The 18,900-nt window shown below is 34.6% G+C and overlaps 1 non-coding gene across 1 annotated transcript; it reads right to left on the reverse strand.

Annotated features, from left to right (window-relative positions):
• Positions 1-1,606: 1,606 nt before the first annotated feature.
• Positions 1,607-1,713, reverse strand: LOC133820674 (small nucleolar RNA R71). Its single transcript, XR_009887076.1, has one exon. It is a non-coding gene; the product is annotated as a small nucleolar RNA R71 (small nucleolar RNA).
• Between the last annotated feature and the right edge of the window lie 17,187 nt (positions 1,714-18,900).

Genomic DNA, 18,900 nt, shown 5'->3' on the forward strand with positions numbered 1-18,900 from the left:
ATTTATTTTCTTCTAATTTTTATTCTAAATTTATTAGTGTCTTTCACATAAGTCTAGTCATGATCTTCTTATGTAATTTAGGATATTTGTTATATTATATGCTTTTTACTACATTCTGCCATTGGTATTTTGTCGCTCTAAGGTATATAATATGATAGGTTTTTAAAATTAGAAGTTAGTATAATTTAATTAAGAACATATTTTAAGGTAAGCTTTATTATATATATTTTCCAACTATAATTAATGGTGTAGAATTATAGTTGAGTAAAATGAATCAATTTTATTAATATATATATATATATATATGTTTGCATGAATGAAACTTATGTCTTCCATATTTTCTTTTTGATTCTAATTCCTCAATTTTTTTTATTTAATGTTTAAAAAAATAGATTATTTTTCAAAGTTACATTATTTCAAAGTTTATTATTTCTAATTTACTAATCTTTCTTTTTACTTGTATTTTACCTCTTTGTGGATACGACATAGCCCGATTACTACTGCGACCACTTAGGAGTTATTGGGCGATATCAATTTTTGGCGCCGTTGCCGGGGAGGTAATTCTACAATTAAATGTTTGCATAGTAAATTGATTTTTTTTCTCTATTTAAAAAGAAAAAGTAGTATAATTTTTTGTTTGTTTCTCTTATATTTTATTTTTTCCTTATTATTTTTTTATTTATTCACTTATTTTATTTATTTATTTTTTGTTATTTTGTTATTTTATTTATTTTACTTTTAGGTGTAGAATTTATTTTCTAGATTTATGTTTTTTTTTTCTTTCCGAAAATAGCATAAAATTTTAAATCATAAAAAAACAAAGTATTGAGAACATTTGTGTACTTTTAGAAATTAGTAAAAACCAAACTTATTCTGTTTTAGAAAAATTGGTTCTTAAATAAGGTATGTGTTAGCGTTACCCTCCAACCTTTTCTAAGAACCTCGGGGAGTTCTAGAAAATCTCTTGGGCCTAAAGTGGTACCTTGGCAGCCTTTCCAATTGGCATGGGAACATTTTTTGTGTATACTTATTACACTATTACACACTTGCGCTTATTATACTTAAAATATAAATATATATATATATATTTATGCCACGAAATAGAGATGCACTAGGGAGATTCGTGAGACAATAAGTAGAAGCTTTAGAAAATTCTCCTAGTTCGTCGTTTTCTTCCATTCGTTCAAATTCTCCAAATTCACCGAGACTTCCTAAACCACCCACGATGGCTCATCAAGATGAAGTCCAACCAAGAACGCTACAGGATTATTTACATCCTACGCGTATAGCCACACCTTCATGCATACTGTATCCCAACAATATGCCAAATTTTGATTTCAAACCCGATATGATTAACCTCTTACCAACCTTCCATGAGTTGGAAAATGAGAGTCCGTATGTGCATATACGGGAATTCGAAGAGGTGGTGGCTACATTCAACAACCGAGGTGATGTGACCAACATTGTGAGATTGAAATTTTTTCCTTTCTCCCTCAAAGACAAAGCAAAAAGCTGGTTGTATTCCTTAAGGCCTAGATCTATCGGAACATGGGACGAAATGACAAAAGCATTCTTTGCCAAATATTTTCCGCCCCATAAGACTAGCAGCCTTAAGAGGCAAATCTCTACCTTCATCTAGAAGGACCATGAAACTTTCCATCAGGTCTGGGAGAGGTTTAGAGATTTGATAAATCAATGCCCACATCATGTGTACGAAAGTTGGCATTTGATAAGCTATTTCAATGACGATCTCACAACCGGACAAAGACAATTCGTACAAATGATGTGCAATGGCGAATTCCTTCAAAAATATCCCGATGAAGCTTTCAAGTACCTCGACGATCTCGCTGAAAAGTCCTACACATGGAATGGACCGAGTCCTATGGACAAGCCACGATCAACTAGAATCTACAAATTAAGGGAAGATGACAACGTCAAAATCCAAATTGAATCATTGAGACAACAATTTGAGGCTTTCAAATCTCAAGAAGGTAGAGGAATCGACATGGCTGCAAAGGTAGAGACACGAGATCCATGTTTCATCTGTGGAGGGACGAAACATCAACTGCAAGAGTGCCCAACTCTTGGTGAGTTAAGAGGAGGAAATGAGGAACAATGCAATGCTTTAGGAGATTACAAGAAGCCTTATAACCCTTTCTCAAACACTTACAATCCTGGTTGGCGCAACCATCCAAATTTCAGCTGGAAGGATTCAAACCAAGCATTTGGGAGCCAATGGAGGCCTGAGCAGCAACAACCGCCAAAAGCATACATTGCTTCTCAAAATAACATGCCGTCGAGTAATTCTCTTGAGAATACTTTGCAGATGCTTGTGCAAACACAAATAGCCTCAACTCAAGAGCTCAAATCTTGTTTCACACAAATGGTAGAGGAAATGAAAGACATGAAAATCCAAATGACAAAGCTAAACACTACTTTGGCAATTCAAGAGCATGGTAGACTACTCGCTCAACCTCTAATCCATCAAAAAGGGCAACACATGGCATAAACCTCCTCCTCTCCAGATACAAATTTCAAAGAGGTTAATGCCATCTCTACTCGAAGTGGTCAAAGTACGGTTTCACCGTTAACTAAGACAACGAGTACGTCATGCCCACTCCAGATGATGATGTGCCAATAAGCATTCCAGTAAAGGCACCCTTTCCTCAAGCTGGAAAATCATGGTGAAATCCTAGACCTTTTAACACAAGTGGAGATTAACTTGCCATTGTTGCATGTGATCAAACAAGTGCCGGCTTATGCCAAGGTTATCAAGGATTTGTGCACCGTTAAAAGAAAGCACCATGTCAAGAAAACTGTATTCTTGGCAGAACAAGATAGCACGGTAATTGACTGCAAGACATCGCCTAAGTACAAAGATCCTGGCTGTCCCACCATTTCCTACCAAATTGGGGAACAGGAATTTGGTCAAGCCCTTCTAGATTTAGGAGCAAGTGTAAATCTCATGCCATATTCAATATACTTGCAATTAGGTCTAGGAGAACTTAAGCCCACATCTATGGTGCTACAAATGGCCGATATATTAATTAAGAAACCTCGGGGAATAGTAGAAGACATTCTGATTCAATTTGAAAAATTCTATTACCCTCTTGATTTTCTCATCTTGGACACTCAATCTGAAGTGAGTATAGAGTCCAAAATTCCCATCATTCTTGGTAGACCTTTCCTCGCAACAACAAATGCACTCATTAACTGTAGGAATGGTCTCATGAAAATCTCTTTCAGGAACATGACTCTAGAAGTGAATGTTTTCCACATCGGCAAACAACCACCTGATAACGATGAGTGTTTCCAATCAAATTTGATTGATACACTTAATTCGGAAGAGGTCAAAGTGAAATACACGTCTAATAATTTTAATCACCTCTTCCAAATTTCAGAAAGTTCTGAGCCCGATGAGTCTAAAATCAACCCTAAAATCGTCAAACAGTCACAGGCTAGAAGAACCATGTTTTGGAATCCAATCTTTGAGGAACTCCCTCAAGATCGAGAAACACTAAACCCCTCCATTGAACAAACTCCTCAACCAAAGTTGGCACAACTTCCCGAGGGTCTTAAACATGTTTTCCTGGGAGTTGACGACACTTTTCCTGTCACAATATCCTCCAAGATCAATGCCACACAAGAGCGCCAACTCATCAATGTGTTGCAAGAATAAAGAGATGCATTATGATGGACGATAGCTGACATCAAAGGTATTAGTCCTTTAATTTTCTCCCATAACATTCAATTGGAAGACGAGGCTATGCCACGTCATGACCCTCAAAGAAGATTAAACCCAACGATGAAGGAAGTAGTTAAGACTGAAGTCTTGAAACTTCTTGATTCTGGCATAATCTACCATGTTGCTAACAGTAAATGGGTTAGCCCCACTAAGGTTGTTCCCAAGAAATCAGGGGTAACAGTGGTACAAAATGAAAAAGGAGAACTTGTGCGTACCAAGGTCACAATTGGGTGGTGCATGTGCATTGATTATAGAAAATTAAATGCAACCACTCGTAAAGACCATTTTCCACTTCCATTCATCGATCAAATATTGGAACGTGTGGCGGGTCATTCTTTCTATGGTTTTCTCGATGGTTATTTAGGGTATTACCCAAATCAAGATTGCCTTAGAAGATCAGGATAAGACCACATTTACTTGTCCTTTCGGTACTTTTTCCTTCCGCCGTATGCCATTTGGCTTGTGCAATGTTCCAGCCACTTTCCAGCGATGCATGATGAGCATATTTAGTGAGATGATCGAGAAATGTATGGAAGTATTCATGGATGATTTGACAGTCTTTGGAGATTCCTTTGAATTAAGCCTTCTCAATTTAGAGTCTGTGCTTAAACGTTGCAAAGAGAAAGGCTTGATACTCAACTGGGAAAAGTGTCATTTCATGGTGCCATCAGGCATAGTCTTGGGGCATGTTGTGTCGAAATGAGGAATTGAGGTTGACAATCAAAGATTGAACTCATATCAAAACTGCCCACCCCAAGACTGTTAAAGACATTCGATCTTTTCTTGGGCATGCAGGATTCTATAGGAGGTTCATGCAAAATTTCTCAACAACTGCTCGCCCTTTGTCAAACCTCCTAGCAAAAGATGTTGTGTTCAGTTGGACACCTGAGGAATCTTTCCAAACGCTCGTTGCAAAACTCACTTCTGCCCCTATCATTCAACCACTAGATTGGAACTTACCGTTCGAAGTCATGTGTGATGCTAGCAATTATGCTATGGGGGCAGTCTTAGGCCAAAGAAGGGAAGGGAAGCCCTTTGTTGTCTATTATGCAAGTAGAACTCTTAAAAGTGCTCAGATGAACTATTCTACTACTGAAAAAGAGTTACTTGTTGTAGTATTCGCACTTGACAAGTTTCGTTCCTACTCGATTGGTTCACCTATCACAGTCTTTACAGACCATTCCGCCTTAAAATACATCCTTTCCAAAAAGGATTCTAAGGTGCATTTAATTAGGTGGATCCTTCTATTACATCAATTTGATCTGACCATAAAGGACAAGAAAGGAGTTGAAAACGTGGTAGCGGACCACTTATCTCATCTTGAATTTTCTGATTTCGCCGATGGCCCAGCCATTCAAGATGACTTCCCTGATGAACATCTCTTCGTAGTCACTAAGTTGCCATGGTACGCTCATATTATTAATTACTTAGTGACTAGCGAACTTCCAACTGCATGGAGTGCACAAGATAAACGTAAATTTTTGGTCGAGGTTCGTAACTTCTATTGGGACGATCCATATCTTTCTAAGTATTGCCCTGACCAAATTATGAGATGTTGCATTCCAGATGATGAAATTTTTAGTGTCATGAACTTTTGTCATAATGAAGCTTGTGGTGGTCATTTTTCTATGACAAAGATTGCTGCAAAAATCTTATAGTGTGGTCTTTATTGGCCCACTTTGTTCAAAGACACTAACAATTTTGTCGATCATGTGAAAGGTGCCAGAAATTAGGTGCTTTGTCCCGGCGACATATGATGCCATTAAACCCAATTCTTGTAATAGAAATATTCGATTATTGGGGGATAGACTTTATGGGACCATTTCCACCTTCTTCTGCCTACCTTTACATTCTCCTCGCCATAGACTATGTCTCAAAATGGGTGGAAGCTGTGCCTTGTAGAAATAATGATAACACAACTGTTGTGAAATTCTTAAAGGAAAATGTGTTATCTAGGTTTGGCACACCATGAGCTATCATAAGTGATCAAGGCACCCATTTTTGCAACTATTCTTTTGAGACCTTAATGCAAAAATATGGTGTAATTCATAAGGTTGCATTGCCTTATAACCCACAGACAAATGGCCAAGATGAGTTAGCCAACCGAGAAATTAAGTAAATCTTAGAAAAGACGGTTAATCCTGACCGCAAAGATCGGTCCTCACGACTTCTCGATACTCTCTGGGCATACCACACTGCTTACAAAACTCAGCTTGGTATGTCTCCTTATAGTCTAGTCTATGGACAAGCCTGCCGCCTTCCAATTGAGTTGGAACACAAAGCTTATTGGGCAGTTAAAAGCCTAAATTTTGATCTCAAGGCGGCAGGACTCGTAAGCTTCAGTTGTCAGAAATTGAAGTGTTAAAGAATGATACTTATGACAATTCTAGGATCTACAAGGCTAAAATGAAAGCGGCCCATGACAGGCAGATCCTGAGAAAAGAATTTGAGCCAAACAAACGAGTGCATCTTTGTGACTCTCGTCTGCATATCCACCCTGGCAAGTTGAGATCAAGGTGGATTGGCCCATATGTTGTGAAAGCTGTCTTTCCCAATGGTGTTGTTGAGGTCACAGACCCAACTGATGGGAGAGAATTCAAAGTAAATGGCCAACGACTGAAACACTACATAGAGAGGGTGACCCAGCCTGAAGAAGTCACTCTCGTGGAACCGGTTTACCAAGTCTGAGTAGTGTTCCAAATTGTTTGTACATAGGTTTTTTTTCTGTTTATTTCCCTTTTGTCATTTTATTTTATTTGTTATCATTTTGTGTTTTCATTTTTTCATGTTTTAGAGAATCAATATTCGATCTATCACTTAACGCTCGCTATCCAGGTGTTTTCTTTCCCTGCTCTTTTACATTTATTATATATTGAGACATTGAGGACACTGTCAGATTTTGGTTGGGGGTGGTGAGCATATTCATGCACGTTCATGTTGATTTTTGTCATATTAATATTTTCACGGTCGATTTTTTTAAAAACTACTTATTTATTCTTGCAAAATGTTACTTTTGAGTCAATTTTTGTTATCTGTATTACTAAGGGTTTCTCTAGAGTTACCTCATGCATATGCCAAACGTTGTGGTAAGATGGTTGTTAGCACATATTTGCTTAGAAATTTTCCATGTTTAAGAATTCATTTTTTTCTGTGAGAGGTGAGACTTGAGAAAACAACTTAAATTTTTTTTATTGATTCTTTGATATGGTTATAATTATTTGGACAATGTATTGTGGTATGAATGGATGATGTTTTAGGGATAATATTTTATATAGACAAATCTTATTAGAGAGCCTTTTATTATGTTCTTTAAAAAAAACTAAAACAAAAAACAAAAGAGAAGAAAAAAAAAAAGAAAAAGAAAAACACAAAAGCAATAGTTCTATCATTTTCAATTATGTTGTCTCTTGTGTCCAAAAAAAAAGTTGTGTTTATTAATTTCATGTTTTATTTTATGGCTCTTAGAATAAATGTAAAGATTGTCTATTTAACTTAGAATTCCCGAAAAACTGGTTTTGTGGTACTCCTTATGGTGGTTGTCCAAATAATTTATTTCCTATCTTCATTTCAATGATTATTTAAAAGTTTGTCTTAAATATATATCCATTTGATGAGTTCTTACTTCTTTATTTCCAACTCCATGAGAGATCCCTTAACTTTAAATATTTTCAATCACATGAGAGGTTAATGGAGTTGAGACTTTTACTTGGCATAATTTCGAAGGCTTTATGTGCTATGGTTTGTGGTAAGAAGGTTCAAGTTGGTGCACACACTCACAACTCTAGATTTATTCAAAGTAACTTTGATAACTCTTGTTGACTTATTACTAACATTTTGTGTTAATACTTAAGTTCTTTTATAATTTTTTACCTGAAATATATCATGTTGACATTTCTAATTGCGCTTGAATTGCTAGAGACTAGCAATAAGCTAGTTGGGGGTTGTGATTAGTATTCAAAATTATCATTTTATTAGTCTTTAAGTTTAAAATTAATCAAGTTTTAATTAATATTTTCATGCATTTATTGTCATGTATTTTATATTTGAAAATATTAATTTCAATTTAATTTGTGGTTAATTTTCAAGAAATAAAATGTATTTTGACACAAAGAAAAAAAAAAAGAGAGAAAGAATTAAAATTGAAGAAATCATGAAGAAAATGACATTTTTGACTAAATTAAGCCCTAAACGGCCCAGACCCAAAGTCTTCACCAACCAGCCAAGCCCAGCCGAGCCGGAGCTGCCTGCCACGCTGCCAAGCTGAGCCAACCAGAAGACACCACCTGTCCCACTCGCCTGACTGCTGCCTCCCACGCGCCTGACGCACTCCTCTGCCGAGCCAATCGGTGCGTGACATGTGGCCAACGTGTCTCCTTTATTGTTGCACTTGTCTCCCACTTGTCCCACTTTGCACCAATTTTGCAGCCATTTTTCCCACTCTTTAGTACACGATTTTACACATTTTGGGTCCTATTTTCACTATAAATAGAGAGCCAAATAGAGAAAAAAGGGTATCAGATTGTGGAATTAAGGTGGAGAGTATAATTAGAGAGAAAAACATTCTTTTTCCTATTTTTCTTTCATTTCTAATACATCTCTTTGAGTGAAAACAATGCCTATTTTAGGCTAAATTCTCTTGTGGAAAGGCTAGAGTGAAGTTCATGTTTCACATTATATTTGTAATATATTGATTCTTTATTTTGTTCATCATTTCTATATCTTTGTTACAATTAAATTTATTTTCTTCTAATTTGTATTCTAAATTTATTAGTGTCTTTTACATAAGTCTAGTCATGCTCTTCTTATGTAATTTAGGCTCTTAATTTAATTTATGATATTTGCTATATTATATGCTTTTTACTGCATTCTGCCTTTGGTATTTTGTCTCTCTAAGATATATAATATGATAGGTTTTTAAAATTAGAAGTTAGAATAATTTAATTAAGAACATATTTTAAGGTGAGCTTTATTATATATATTTTCCAACTATAATTAATGGTGTAGAATTATAGTTGAGTAGAATAAATCAATTTTATTAAAACATATATATATATATATGTTTGCATGAATGAAACTTATGTCTTCCATATTTTCTTTCTGATTCTAATTCCTTGATTTTGTTTATTTAATGTTTTAAAAAATATATTATTTTTCAAAGTTACATTATTTCAAAGTTTATTATTTCTAATTTACTAATCTTTCTTTTTACTTGTATTTTACCTCTTTGTGGATACGACATAGCCCGATTATTACTGCGACCCCTTAGGAGTTTTTGGGCGATATCATTGATAAACAATAAAAAAATTTCCACCTTTCATATAAACAATTTATGTGTTCAAGAATACATGCAGGAACCATTAATATGCAATATCATTAATCATGCAACATATATATACACGCCCATACATGTATATATATATTCATAGATATATACATATACACATACATATATGTATATACACACGTAAACAAATATTCAAGGACAAAAATATTTACCTTTTGAAGCCTATCAAGTGCCTTTGAGTCTTTTCGTATAAATAACGATCTTTCTATCCAATGCTTTGAGTACTCAGACCACAATCTTTCGGAGTGTTATCTACACCTCAAGATGTGGATGGGCACATAGAGAACAATGATTTGTAATTTAGAAATCACAAGTTTATCTCAACACATAAGTACTTGGATTATGTCTTGAGAAATGTTGGAGTAATAAGAGAAGAAGATGAGATTTCTTGTCTGACAATTTTCTGAAACTCTTCTAAATCACCATTGCTTTTATCTTATTATCACATAATATATATAGATTATATATTGAAATATTATTCATAATAATACTAATAATATAATACAATCATAATGACGATAGAAATTTATTTAAGTAATATCTAACTTACCAAATTAGAAAAAATCTATTTTCAAATTATTAGTTAATTAAATAAATAAAATAAAAACAATACTGATACTTTATCAGTATCATATACACGCATGGCACTATTCCCTTTCAGGGAATATTGCATTTTTTCTATTTACTTTTTTTTTTTATATATTTAATTAAATAAATCATTCTCACAAAATATGATATTATCTTTTTAAGGAAAAGATCACAACCATAATTCAAAATTTAAATTTTAAATTTTAAATTCAAAATTCAAATTGATGATCATTATTATCATCATCTTTTTTAGAAATAAATGAATCAAAACTATTTTGACTTACCATTTTTATTTTCTTCTACTCAAATAAAATAATTAATTAATTTATTATTATATATATTTAGAAAATTCTATATTTAAATAAATAAATATATTTTCAAAATTTAATAATTAATTCAAAATTAATTATTCAATCTCAATTATCATATAATTGTATATTTGACCCGAAGAATAAAATTCTTCTCAAATTTCCAAATTACTGTTTTACCCTTGTATCAACTCTTACCTTGATATGGTGTTGTTAGAGCCACCCTGGGGACCTATGGACCTATAATATCAAGCTCCAATAAATATTAGATTATTAATCAAAGCTCTTTGATTAAATAATCATATTTATTAGGGTTTATACCTTTTTGGACCCTGTGTTTTGTCCAATTACCTGTTTGGACCTTGTGTTTTGACAAATGACTTTTTTGACCATGTGTTTTGTAAAATGGTTCAAATAAAACCCTAAACTCGATTTTGGTCAAAGTTTTCTGAGCTAAAATTACAAATAATTCACCAAGCTAACAATTTAAAACAAAAACAAAATCATTTTGCCTAACAACTGTATTGTTATATTCAATTTTGTCTTCATCAAAATTGGGTTTAGGGGTCTATTTGAACCATTTTATAAAACACAAGGTCCAAAAAATAATTTGTCAAAATACAGAGTCCAAACAGGTAGTGAGACAAAACACATGGTCCAAAAAAGTATAAATCCTATTTATTAACCTCATGATTACTCCACTATAAACATGAGATTGAATTCTTGATAATTATAGACATATATTTACAGAGTACTTTATTAAAGAATAAAGTGTCCATTGATATAATCATTACATACAACGTTAATCCTCTATTAATGGTTTATAATTAAAAGTGAATATAATTACTCTTTTACCCTTTTAACTATATCTAGTTCCTAGTGTACCATTGACTTTACTAGTGAAGATTGTGTCACAACAAGTTTGCGACGTGAGTGCTCATAACCTTTTCAGTTCCAAAAGTCAACCAAATAGGGAACCATTATTCAATCTATAAGAAGGTATATATTTCATATCTGTTAAACTATGTCCCCAGCCATATATATCATTGAGTCCCCAAAAAAATTGTTCTTAACCTGATCATTCTGACAAACCTTAATGCGTGAAGCAAAGGATCAGATAACATATATAGGAGTTCATAGTAACCTCTGGATTGAGATCATCGTGTATATGATCATCGTTTGATGTGTTTGATTAATACTATGAAACAATGTTTAAACAAGTATTAATAAATCACATCTGGTCCAGTTCTATAGATCACTATATATAAAGTATCTTCACTAAAGTGTCCTACTACACTAGTGACCCGGATCTAGGTCACTTGTCTTCATAATACTAGCGAACCATACTAGTAGTAATTAATCTAAAGATTCCATAACTTTATTTTACTGCAAACTATTTTAAGTTCATTATCTCAATCTCGATCTTCTCATACCAATATGAAATTAAGACCACATAGATGAACTTTGGAATTTTATGATATTTACTTAATATTATCAACATAATAGCAGACATAGTCTATATATAAATAATAATTCAATTCAATTATTTATTTCATTTAAAATATTTGTCAACTACAATTGCTTTAAGGGCACTATTCCCAACAGTATTTCCTTTCACCCATCTCATCCTATTGAATGGATGATCTACACCTACTATCATACAACATATAAGGAGCCATTCCAATGGTCGACTGATAGCTGTTATTGTAGGACAATTCTATCAAAGGAAAACACTTACTTCAGGACTGATGGGTGTTGTATGCCGTATCAAATTTAAATGTTTATTTAATTAATCACTTATACCAGCCACTTCAGTAGAGTGGTAAATAAGGGTCGAGCCCACGAAGACTATTATCAAATTATTATTCAAAATTAAAACCAAACAAAAATTAGATAGAGGTTTTATTTTTAAAAGCTGAAAACATAAAATAAAATAATGATCAAAGATTGAATAACTTAGGATAAAATGATATTAAATAAATAGTAAAAAATTACTCTCCACCTTCGACAATCAATCTATCCACAATCACAAATAATATTCCATATTCCCAATTAAACTATCAACCCCACAGATAACACTTAAGTAGTCAATTATCCCAGTTTTCCCGTTATAATTAATTGAAGTTAAGCGCTCTTGATTAATCCTTTTTACCTAGTAATAAACCCATCAAGCATGCGATCTATATAACCTAGTAAAAGCATTACGCTCTATAGAAACAGGTTAATCTAGGCAAGAAATTCATTAAGCATGCAATTCATTTAATCTAGTATCTATTTTTCATCACAACCAAGATACATGTCACAATATCCTAATTGTAATTTATCACTCTACTTAGAATTCTAAACTATTAGGTGAATATAAATCCTAAGACAATAGTAGAATAAACCATAATTAGTTGGCCACCTAACGAGATCTCATAATATTCATATCATTAAATTAGAAAAATAGAAACAATTTAATATAAGGGAATAAAAGAATAAAATTTATGATTGCATTCAAGATCTCATGTCTAGAGTTTTGAAATAACCCTCAACTACGAAGAAAACTACTCCATAATCACATTCATATTCACAAACATAAATATTCAATGAAAATAAAGGAGTTTAGAGAAGAAAGAAAAACTAGATTGAAGAATGTATATGATGATGTCTTTTCTCCTCCTTTGCTGCTCTAGCCTCTAAAATTCACAATCCAAAGTGATTCTAAAAGTTAAACCTAATTATTTTTATAGCCCATTAAAAATTACATTTAAAATCAAAATTTAAGAAAAATTATATCGCAGGTCGTGACCAGTAATTCCTTTTGGCCGTGGCCACTGGGACTGTTTTGGGAAAAATACGTTCTCTGGCAGCGACCAAGAGTTTATGGTGGCTGTGGCCACTAGTCTCTGACTCCCAGGCCATGGCCAGTGACCATTTTCAGCACGCGTGCATTTTTCTCCATTTTTTCGTGTTTCTTCAACTGCATCTATTGTTGATATCTTAACCATAAATTCCTCGATATAGCTTAAAATTGGATGATTCAAAAAGCTATGGAAAGCTAAGAAAAAGATCTAAAACTTATATTTCTTAAAATATTTTCAAAATAGCGTTAGAAAATTATCAAAATCAAGTGTGAAGTTTTAGATTTGTAATTTTGAGCTTAACCATTGCTTGTAAAACATTCAAATTCATTATTTTTCACCCAAGTGTCTTGGAAGTCCTAAAACACAAAATAAACTTATTAAACAAGATAAACAAATGATCAAGTTCATAATCATAGAAGAATAATGAATTAAAAATAGACAAATTCAATACTTATCAAATTCCCCCACACTTGACATTTGCTTGTCCTCAAGCAAACAAAATAAAAACTAAACACATAAGCAATTGTTTTGTCGAAAGCGCTAGTTGTCTCAAAAATTAATCAAACAAATAAGTCATAGGAAAAATTCGAATTCACATTCCTCAAAATTTCAGCTCAATGTCAGTTACCACTTAAACTTGATCTCTTATGATTATACACAATCAAACTTGCCAAAACACAAACATTCGAATCAATTTATACATGCCAAAGTATGCTTTAATGTCTCTTGTATAGTCAATATTTTTATGAAAAACATCAACTCCATAGACATTAACAAATTATTCTCCACTAATGTAAACACACATAATCAAGAATCAAAAGGTCTTTAAAAGCTTGTAATGTAAGGCTAAGGTTAAAGGCACATGAAAATGAATATTTAAGCTTAAATAACACCATATCCTATATTTTTGTCTATTCTCTAGATCTTCCCACAAATTTCCCATACAATTCAAGAAAATACATAATCTTTCCATTTTTTCTTACACATTGATCATACTAATTCTCCCACACTTATACTCTTACAAACTTTTCTTCTTATTTTTTTTTTCAATGCATAATTTTTTTTTCAACTTCATTGGAAGAAATAATAGATCATATAATTTCACATTATAATCCAAAAAACCAATACAAGTTCTCCTTCTTACAATGCATAATCAAATCTGCCAAATAAAACAATCATATAAAACTGTATAATGGGTCACAAAACGAGATAAAATTTTCAAGATACAAAGTTTTAGATATTGTCTTATAAAAGAAAAAGATTAGTTATTATGACTCAAAAATGGGAAACTAGGGTATTCAATTTCATAGGTAAGCTTGAAAGGCTCAAACAATCCAAAGAACATGCCTTAATCATCTTCCTAATAATGTGTACTTATGATTTCGCCTCAAATAATTAATCAATGATTTCTAGAGTGTTCGAGACAATATATATAGATGATATCATGCATAAATATCTCCAAACAATAGTGAAAAAGTAAATTTAATTGTACACACATTATATTTAAAGATCAAAGATCATGCATAAGTAACAACCACACAAGAGTTAAGCACACAATTCATGCAGAATTCATCAATTTCCTAGAAGTAGTCTCATCTCAATCAGAAGTTTTATCATCGAAAAATAAATTTCAACACAACCATGCTTATGCCAACCTAAAAAAATGTAAAAAAAAAAAAAAAAAAACTAAAAACAACTAAACAACACAAACACAAATAACAACTAAAGAAGTGACAAATAAAAATAAAACAATCAGTTTTCCCTTCTCCCACATTTAATTTAGGCATTGTCCTCAAGGCATATAATAAATAAAAAATCAATGCAAAATAAAAAGATAAGGGTAAGAAAAAAATCCTGCAAGTTTGCTTTGTTTAATGTCGTTAGCTCGACTGAATGCTACTCTCAAGATCTTTATGTTGGGTATTTCAATGAAGTCTCCCTCCCTTTAATCTTAACAGGAGAATCAAACACATTGAATTTAATAACTTCACCATCAAATTCCATTGTCAGCGTTCCTACTCTAACATCTAGCTTTGTATTTGTTGTCATCAAGAATGGCCTCCCAAATAAAACCTGTAACGTCCCAAATTACCTAATAAGGCTTAGGGCCTTGATTAGGGGGTCGGAATGGAAAATTATCGAAATTATGTGATATATATGTGTATCATTATATTATTATGTGAGTTATATTATAATATAACTTGATATGTATGTTTAGGTGAATTAGATATGCATATATGTGATATATGTGTGGGCCCACATTATTATGTGAAAATATTTGAGTTATTTGGCATGGGACGATCCTAGGGAGCAAGCTAGTGGGAAAGTCACAACGGAACCCATATTTGACTCGGTGTGAGTCAATGGGTATATTGAGTATTTAGTACATTACCGGGTTATTGGGTAATGGGTATAAATATTTGATGATATATTTGGAGTTAGTGAGATCAGGAGGGAATTCTAGGGATTTTGACTATTTGGCCCCCGGGGACATTTTGGGTACCCCGAGCATTGGGATTTTCTTCAGGTTACTTAAGCTTGAAGTAACCTGTCAGAAATAAAAAGAATGTTCAATCACGTTTTCTCTCTCTCCCGTTCTCTTTTTGGAGATCGTGAGCATTTTCGAAGGAAACTCGAGTTTTAGGACTTGGATTCAAGCAAGGTTAGAGTCATAACGATTCTAGGGAAGATTAGAAGCTTGTTAGCTAGGGGATTTGACTGGGAAATGACTCAATCAGAGGTAATAAAAGCTTTAAGTTTTGAGTTTTCGAGTTTTTAAGCTTTGATTGGATTTTATGTTTTGATGAGTTTTTGAATTGTTTGGGACTTGGGTTTTGATGGTATTGGGCCATTGAGATGTTTGGGAACTTTGTTTTTAAGATTTGGATACGTTTGGACAAGTTTATGGAAGGTTGTTAAATGAAGAAAACAGAGAAAATGGTTGGGTTCAAGGTCGGGTCGTGGCTCTGTTCTTGGGCGTACGTCGCGACTCATATGAACCCAGGGCCAAGAAGGGTTCTTTCTAAGAGACACGTCGCGACTCTCAGGGGAAAGTCGTGGTCCACGTCTCCTTCCAGCTAGCGGGAGGCTGTTTGTCTAGGAGGCGCTCCACGACCCCCAGGGTCAAGTCGTGGCCCGCCTGAGCATTTTGGCCAGGTTGGGTTTTTGGTGTTGGAAACTTAAACCTAAGGGCTCGAGATCGATCCTACTACCCCGTTTGGTAGGGTTCGATGCCCTAGAGGCTAGGACTCGGTCCAGAAGCCTTTATTTACTCATTTTTATGGGATTCTATATTATGGTTGTGACTAGGTTATCGCTAGGGGCTCAAAAACAGGACCGTGCTCGAGGATCGTTTATTGGTAACCTGTGCTTGGACCCAATGCAATAAAAATACACCCAGTATGTGATACATGTGATTATGGCGTGGCCTGAATGTTGAATATAGAATTGATCAGAGCTTGAGTCTTTGTAAATGTGCATGATTATGATTATCGATTAAGCATGCTGAATGCTTTGTGTATGGATATTTGACATATGATATATGCATGTTTGCATTATCTTATTGAGAAAGGCTTGACTTATCAATCAAGGATGGCAATAGCGCTAAGAGCTGGTTGTGAAGCATTGACTTATTAGTCAAGGGCAGCAATAATGCGCTGAGCGTTGGTCATTTTTGTTAGGCTAACTAGGAGCGTATTATACGCTTGTTCGATATATTGGTTGTGGAGAATTTCATCGTCAGGTATGCTTAAATAGAGGATAGGGCTAAGGGCCCCGGGGTGACTTATTAGTCTCATATCCTAGCATTGACTTATTATTCAAGTACGGCCTTAGCACATTGAGTGCTGCTCGTAAAGCATTAACTTATTAGTCAAGGACGGCCTTAGCACGTTGAGTGCTGGTCATAAGGCATTGAATTATTAGTCAAGGATGGCCTTAGCACGGTGAGTGTTAGTCGTAAAGCATTGACTTATTAGTCAAGGAAGGCATTAGCACGCTGAGTGCTGGTCGTAAGGCATTGACTCAGTAGTTAAACATGTCAATAGTGCGGAGCGCTGGTCCATATGGTTTAGTCTAACCAGGAGCGTATTATACGCTTGACCGACCTATGGGTCAGAGATAACTAAAGCACCAGGTACACTGTAAAACGCCCTAAACTAATACTTTGTAAAACTTCTTCATGCTCATAAACTTATAGAAGAAAACCAATTATTATATGAAAATTTCATTGGGGCCTTGCTAAAACATGCAAGTTAGGCCCAATAGTTTAAAATAAAATAAAACTTCTCATGCAACATTTTAAAAATAAATATAGTTCAAGTCCCGCTGACAAGTTTGGAAATCAAAATAAAAACATAACATCGTCCTTTAAATTTTGGTGTTTTTAGATGATCGTTTGTTCGCCCATAGGATACCCCCACGTCATACACACCCTTACATCGGAACTCCCCACATCACCACGCGTGCCAATTGTTGACCACAATTTTTTCCAACGACGAGTAGACATCAAATCTACAATAAACCTTCAAGAGAAAGAAAGACACTGATAATTTTTATAGTGGTTCAGCCCCAATATGTTGGTAATAGCCTAATCCACTTAGAGTTGTGATTTATGGACCTGCACTCAAGATTAGATGAGCCTGTGTCAACTAAGTTTCTTAAGTGTAAATGAAAAGAATATAATATTTCTCTCAGAATACAAATACTCTCTCAGGAAAATCAAAATCCCCCTAAATGATGCCATGAGCCCTCTATTTATAGGCTCATGGATCGTACATTAGATATATTCCTTTCACCAGGTCTTTATATCTTCCAACATACTTTAATTAATAAAATATAAATGAATTTAAATTACAATAATATAGCTATTATTCTGGGATATCTGAGAGATTCCCGCGGAAGTTGAGAATGATTCGGGTTGAAGCTGATATAGAGGACACAGGCAAGCACCTCTCATCAGCAAAGCACTCCTCCAGTCTAGCAGGACACATCTTAGGTCTAGCAAAACACTTTACTGGTCAGGCAAAAAAAAATGACTGGTCGGCCAAAATAAATGACTGGTCGGCCAAAATAAATGATTGGTCGGCCAAAACGATTGACTGGTCGACCAAAATAGATGACTGGTCGGTCAAAACGACTGACTGGTCGGCCAAAATAGATGATTGGTCGGTCAAAACGACTGACTGGTCGGCTAAACTCCTAACTGGCCAGTCAAAAATCTTTACCGGTCGGACATAAATTCTATCAGGTCCATCAGATCACTTTATCACAACTCCGAAGAGCCAATACATTTATTGACTATTAATGTGCCATTTACTGACCATGCATTGCCACTTGTCACTTCTGATTGCCACGTCATCGAACTGAAATTTTGGTGATAACATGTGCCCCCCAAGTTTATTATATGATTTACTCGTATGATAAACTTTTTCTCTAGCAAAATGTTTTTGAGGTCATCCAAAATCTTCTATCTGGTCAGTAACCTTCACTTTTGTAGTAAACCCACGATTGAACTTTTCTTTTGAATTCTTCAAATTCCATTTTTTGATCTTGTTGTAGTACCCCATGAGTAAGAAAACATGTTTGTGCCCCATGCTCTTGAGATTTGTTGTCGCCTTGGATCCTCTAGCCGATCAGTCATTTTCTTGGCCCCTTGAATAAGTGTGACTAATAGGATAGGATTATCTCTTCGGTCTCTTCTCAACTCCTCAAAAACAGCTTGGCCGATCGGAACATACACTCATTTCTTCAAACCGCTCGGACACTCGGACACGCAGCCTCGGACACAGCTTCTCGGATGCCTAGCCAGCAGCTCCTCGAACATGCATCCCAACACTCAGACACCACCCAGCCGCTCGGACGCATCAACTCCTTGGATGCGCACCTCCAGCCGCTTGGACACACAGATTGCTTCTCGGACACATGCCTCCGTTCGGACACGCACCCTGCTCCTCGGATGCATGCATCCGCTCGGACACACACCCTGCTCCTTGGATGCAGCACCATCACCTAGCCAATCGGACATGCTCAATTCGCTCGGACACGCTGCCAGCATCTGCTCGAACGCAT

This window comes from Humulus lupulus, chromosome 2 (genome assembly GCF_963169125.1).
Source record: "Humulus lupulus chromosome 2, drHumLupu1.1, whole genome shotgun sequence".
NCBI lineage: Eukaryota > Viridiplantae > Streptophyta > Magnoliopsida > Rosales > Cannabaceae > Humulus > Humulus lupulus.